The following is a 6,000-nucleotide window of genomic DNA, read 5'->3' as shown; positions in this document are numbered from 1 at the left end:
AAACCCTAAGAATTCTTGTGGGTTCTGAGAGTTCCCTGTTCTAAACAGAAGATAAGAACTTAAGAACCTCCAGAAATTGTTCAATATTATGTAGGATCCGACTCTGGCAAGTTAGCAATAGCATGAGGCTGGAAACTATGGAACTGCTGAAAATTATAGTAACAGAGAGGGGACAGCCTGGCTTTCTTAATAATGAAGCTGTACACACAGCCCTGCTTCGTCCTCCCTACATCCCCAGAAATTCATTCATTGTGACTGTCACCAAAGCAGTTCAATCCTTCCACAGCGCAAGAGAACATTATTACTTTAAGGCTAATCCTTTAGCTTCATATAGGAGAAAGGAGAAAATTAGTCAGTTCAGTACAGCTCATTTCTGGCTTTGATTTGCTCATGAAAGTAAGCACATAGACGCCAATCTGTATGCAACCACAGCTATTCTAGAAAATCCTTCCTAAAAGAACTAAATTATTTTTACAGATAAGCAGAGTTGGGTTTTCCCCCCCTGCAAAATGTTCTCCTAGTTATCACAGTATGTCGAAATTTTCAGTTAGTAAACTAAACACTTTTGTGTTATCAGTGGCATATCCAACATCATGATTTACTTCAGTTCATCTGATATCATGCTTGACTAAAGCATCAGGAAAAGGATGCTGCTGGTGGTAGAATAATAAGCTTGATGAACCAATACCTTAATCAAGTCTGCCAAATACTATCTTGCTATGAATAACCTGTTCTAGAGTTCATAATACTTTGGTACAGTATACTGCAAAACATAATTTTTGCCCAATAAAGAAACTTCTGCATGAGTTACAGCATTCAAGCAGCTGATGTAATGAGAGAAATTAGCATTCACGGTATCTTTTAGAGAACACTAAACTATTCCCTTATCTTTCTAGAAGAAAGCAGTCAAATCCTGATTACTAACTCAATTACTCATATTTTGATTATTTACATTGCTACTCAAAGCACATGTATACTTTGCTTCATCTTCCATTCTAAGAATGGATCAATGCCTTTCTAAAATGGGATTGTATGCACACTGTTCTCCTTGCATATTCCTACTGGAATTTCAGGCACACTATACACCCATACACGCAGCTTATCATACAGTATCTGAGAATGCTGATGTATTGCAAAAATCCATTTGACACTGCTAATGAAGTACAATTATGAATTAAAAAAAACCCGCGTTGATGGTTGCTCTATGTTCACGGGGGGAAAAAAAGAAATAACAAAAGGTGCGCTTATCACTCGACTCAGCAGCTGCCAGCACGAAAGGACACATCGCAGGGACACGCTCCTTACAAGCACACAAGTAAGCCAGAAGCCGTCATATTTATTCATTCCTGACGCGGTACCGGCGCTCGGAGTTGGGTCTTCCACCGCCGCCGGCGCCCGAGGCGGGGGCCGGGCCGCACTTACCCGCGCCGGGCGGCGCTCGGGACCGGCGCTGCCCCCGCGGCCCGGGCTGGCTGTCACGGCGGCGGGGCCCGGGCTGGCTGTGACGGCGGCCGCGGCCCGGGCTGGCTGTCACGGCGGCGGGGGCCCCTCGGCGCTGCCCAGGTGTAGCGGCCCGGGGAGCCCCGCTGCGCGGGCGGGCGCTGCGCGGCGGCGGCCGCCGCTGGTTGGGCGCTCGGCGCCTGTCGCTGGGCGGCGTGAGAGCGGGCTGGCCCCGCCTCGGCCCGCGTCTCCGCCCGCCCAGGCACAGACATGACACAGACACACGGGCGCTGCAGCCGCCGCTGAGCCAGCCCGGGGCAGCGCGGCGGCGGGCGTGCGGCTCCCGGCACCCGCCGAGCGGCAGCGGCGGCCGCTCCCGGCTCCGCCTCGGCCCGCCGGGCGGGCAGGCGCGGCCCCGGCACCCGCAGGGGGCAGCCTGGCACCGGGCGCCGGAGGGAGCCGGCGGGGGAAGGCTGACAGCGGGGAAGGGGCGGGAGGCGAGGAAGGAAGGAAGGAAGGAAGGAAGGGGAAGGGGGCAGCCTGGCACTCAGACTCGGGGGCGGTCTCCAGGCATGGGCACGGAGCGAACCCGGTCGGAGCGCGGCACCCAGCGGTCGCTGACTCTGGGCCGGCAGCAATAGCAGCGACCGCGGCGGTTCCGGAGGGAGCCTCTCCGTGCTCGGCTCCGCCGTGCCGGTGACCTTCCCGGAGCTGATCGCCAGGCCGGGGCAGGGCCTCCTCTCCCCGCGGACAGTGTGCACCAGGCCCCGGGGAGCGGGCAGGAGGCTGGGCCGGAATCTCCCGTTGCCCCCGGGTCCTCCTGGCCGCCGGCGGGGCCTGTGCGCCGCGCGGTTCGCCGCCGGGGAGAGGGCGGGGGAAGGCGAGCGGGACGGACGGACGGACGCGGCCGGGCTGCACCTCGGGACAGCGCGGGGCGGCAGGCCCCGGAGAGAGCTGAGCTGGGCGGCGGAGGAGGCGGCCACCTCGGCGGCGCATCCCGGCAAGAGTCGGGACCTCGCCACCGCCCTCCTCCTCCTCCCACCGCTAGCGGCTCCTCGTCCCGCGGAGAGTGAAGCTGCCGCTGCCGCCCCAGCTGGGAGCCGCTGGCAGACACCTCCGGAGCGCCGGGCTGCGGGGACGGAGCCGGAGCTGCCCGCCTGGAGCGCAGGAGGAGGAAGGAGCGCTTGCTTGCGCGGAGCGGCTGGCGCTGAGCGCCCGGCCCGGGAGCCACCCGGGGAAGGTAAGCACCTTCTTGTCGAGTCTCTGCTGCTTTTGGAGGCGAGGGGCGGGGGAGGGCAAGAAACAATCGGTGAGTGTCTCCCTTCCAGCAGCCCGGGGAGGGGGCACCCGAGTCCGGAGGGCCGGGCTGGCAGCTTTATGTGATGGATTTTAATCCCCGTCAGATCCGGAATTGAAGAGATGCTCAGGCGGAGGCGCGCGTGTCGCTCCCCGGCACAAAGGGGCACGTCCCCCCGGGCGAGGGAGGGTTCTCCGCTCCGCTCGCTGGCCCGGCGCCGCACGCCCTCTGCTCCGGCCGGGCTGCGCTCCGGCTCCGGCCCCGCCGGGTGCCGCTGCTCCGCGGCCGGGAGAGCCGGCGCTGGCGGCCGCGCCTGGGACGGAGGGAGTCGAGCCGCGGGGCGTGAGCGCTCTGCCCGCCCGAACGGGAGCCGGGGGCAGAGCCGGAGTTGGGCTGGGACGCTGAGCCGAGCAGGGTGATTTCCGCATCACCCGCCAGCCTCCCCTGCAAGCCTCCAGCCCGGGAAGCGCTCCTTTGGGAAAGCTTCTGCTATTACCTCCTATCCGAGAAGTGTGTCATTTAGATCATTAATCCCTGCGCACCGGGGGATGGGGGAAACTAGCAACTTGCGGCCCTGTGGAGGTGACGTGAAGTTTGACAATGCCTTATGTAACACTTTTTGGAGAGATTCCTAGTTTTTCTCCTGTGCCCAGTTTTGGCAAGCAAGTGATTTTTCTTCTTTGTTGAACATCAGACAAGCGATTTTTGTGTTTTCACCTGAGTACGGTGTCTCCTGCTTTGTTCAGCTTAGAACAGGGCTACTGGTACACAGTATATAAAGACTACTTTTTCCCTGCATGCATTTTTAAATGAAAATTAGCCAGTGGAGGCTAGAACAGTTGTTAGAAGGTCTTACCTTTTTCTGTATGTATTTCACATAGCACTCTTAAAAGTACGACAGGAAACATTTTTACAGCATTGATTGTCATGCATGTATTCTGGAATGTATGGATGCCAGGTTGGAAATGGCAATAAATCACGTCTTTTAAATATTCTTAGCTTTTTTTTTAGACAGTATCGGTGCTGGAAAGGCTGGAAAGACTAGAAAGCAACAGGCTAAAAAAAGTGCTGTGTTAAAATCAGACCTGGCAATTGCCAACAGGTCAGCATATTTTATTTAATGCTATCTGCTGGATACAGATTTAATTTTTTGTGTACAAAATATTTTAAAGTTGTTCAGAAGTAGAAGTAGAGGGAAATTTGATGAATGGGTTAAAATGTTGCCTAGTTTCTGTAAGGGGTTATGTCTTCTACCAGGGAAAAACCCCAAAGTAAAAATAGAAAACTGGCCTCACACACGAAAAGACAGAGTAGTGATTTGCCACATCTCTTCAGACTCCCACTGAGTCGCTAGGGGGACTGGTTTGGATGGGCTTCTCCTCATTCAGTGGTGAAAATGCATAGACTGTTGTGATGATACCTATGAAATGTTCTTTTTTTTGCCCTTGTGGAGCTTCATTGTAATACTGTAAGCTTAGAGGAGAAATCATAGAAACTTAGGTGATGAGTTAAGGGCAGGGGTCTTCTAACAAAGTCGTTTTGCTCCCTGCTGCAAAGGAGATAGACAATCAGAGGTTAGTTTAGTTACAGGAATAGGACAAGTGAACAAAAAACCTTACATTGAATGTCTTCACTGTGTTTCAGTATTTTAAAATGGAAAAAAGTGGAAGAGGTGTCCCTGTGCTTCTTGAAAACTGGCAATTGCTGGTAGGTATTCTGACTTTGAAATGTGAAATTCTTATCACTTAGGTGTCCTGTGACGGCCCTTGATCAGAAAGGCTGCAAGTCATGTAAGAGCTGCAGTAGCTGCAGAGTCTCTGATGGATAATTGGATTGGTAGGTTGGTTTTGATTTTTTTTGTCTTTTAATTGCCTGCAGTAGTAGCTGGTGCCTATTTTCCATCCTGTTGATGTTTAATTCTCATGATTTTTGGGTTATGTTGTGTGTGGCATCTTTTGTGTTTGAAGTATGTACCCTCTTCTCAGTTGCTGGTAGGTGAAGCATAGCTTGGAGGTATTTGACTGGCAGTATGGAGCAAGATACTTTTTTTTAAATGTCTGAAATATACATGAAAACTTTATTTTCTTTGTTGTTTGGATGACGTGAGAACATTGTAAGTTTTCTCAGGTCAGAAGAGACATGCACTGGTTTTCTATAAAGGAGCACTGAAAATAGTATTAGTTATATCTTGAGTTCTCTGTGCCAGCTACTCAATCTGCAGAAATTCTGGAGTACAGTCCTCAGAAAGCCAAAGTGCAGAGCTGGAATGAATGACTGCATGCCTGTTGGAAACATTAAGATCTGTCAGAGGCTTGATCTGAAATTTCAGTGCGTAGGACTTAATATTAGTAAAAGTAGTATTGCTTCTGAATTAATTATTTTAGAAAACTGTAAAATTAGGTGTCTCCCAAGTGCACTTAACTCACTGAACTGAAGTGTTCTTAAAAACAATGATTTTGAACTCGTGAGACTACTTTCTGCTCAGATGTGTGGCTTTTGTTTTTACCTGGGATAAACAATCAGTTGTTAATAGACCCTTACTGGGATAGTCTCCTCTTTTATCCTTTGTCTGATTACTTTAAAGTTTTTATGTGGCCTTATAAGAGCAATCTTAAAAAACAAACACAGACACAAAACCAACAAAAAATAAGCTTTTTTTTTGCCTGATGTTTATAAAGGCTTATAATTGGTAAAATTCATAATCTGACTACAGAGTCTTTGCACTGTATGCTAAACTGTCCCTATATGCAAACTCATATTGATATTGATGGAAGTGTTTATCTAGACCCTGAACAGCAATTAATTTTTTTAAAAATGTGTGTCTATCCTTTTTCCCTGTCTTGTATGAAAGCCTATGTTAATGAGCTCTTGTCAGCTTTGAAGACTTTTCATCATCTTTATTAGAATAAATCAACAAAATGTCTGTTTTAAGGATATGAGATTTCTGGTGTATCTTCTTCTCCTGTAATGTGTCTGTGCTGATAACGTTAAGATTCATCTCAGAAGAGAATATAATGGTCAGTGCAAATTTGCAGTTGGTTATTCTTCATGAGTGTGTTTCCATTCTCTTCAGAGTTGGCTCTGTTGGTTATTTGCCTAATGCTGTGACTAAACAACTTTCTCAAAAGTAGTTTTGTGTGAGGAAATATACACAATGTCCATTGCACATGTCCATTGCAAGGAAATGTACACAATGTCCATTGCAAGGAAATGTACACACGTGTCCCTTGCACTGTTTTTGCTCTGTTGTCTGCGTTTGGCTC

General features: G+C 50.1%; 1 protein-coding gene across 1 annotated transcript in view; it reads left to right on the top strand.

Annotated features, from left to right (window-relative positions):
* The first annotated feature begins 2,457 nt into the window (after positions 1–2,457).
* The window catches only part of LARGE1 (LARGE xylosyl- and glucuronyltransferase 1), a 274,524-nt gene continuing 270,981 nt past the window's right edge, over positions 2,458–6,000 (top strand). The window contains exons 1-2 of the mRNA XM_058804704.1: positions 2,458–2,680; positions 4,487–4,573. The gene's annotated coding sequence lies outside the window, so the exon portion shown is untranslated. The remainder of the gene's footprint in view (positions 2,681–4,486; positions 4,574–6,000) is intronic.

The sequence above is a fragment of the Ammospiza caudacuta genome, chromosome 5 (genome assembly GCF_027887145.1).
Source record: "Ammospiza caudacuta isolate bAmmCau1 chromosome 5, bAmmCau1.pri, whole genome shotgun sequence".
Taxonomy (NCBI): domain Eukaryota; kingdom Metazoa; phylum Chordata; class Aves; order Passeriformes; family Passerellidae; genus Ammospiza; species Ammospiza caudacuta.
This window is presented reverse-complemented; position numbering and strand designations above follow the sequence as displayed.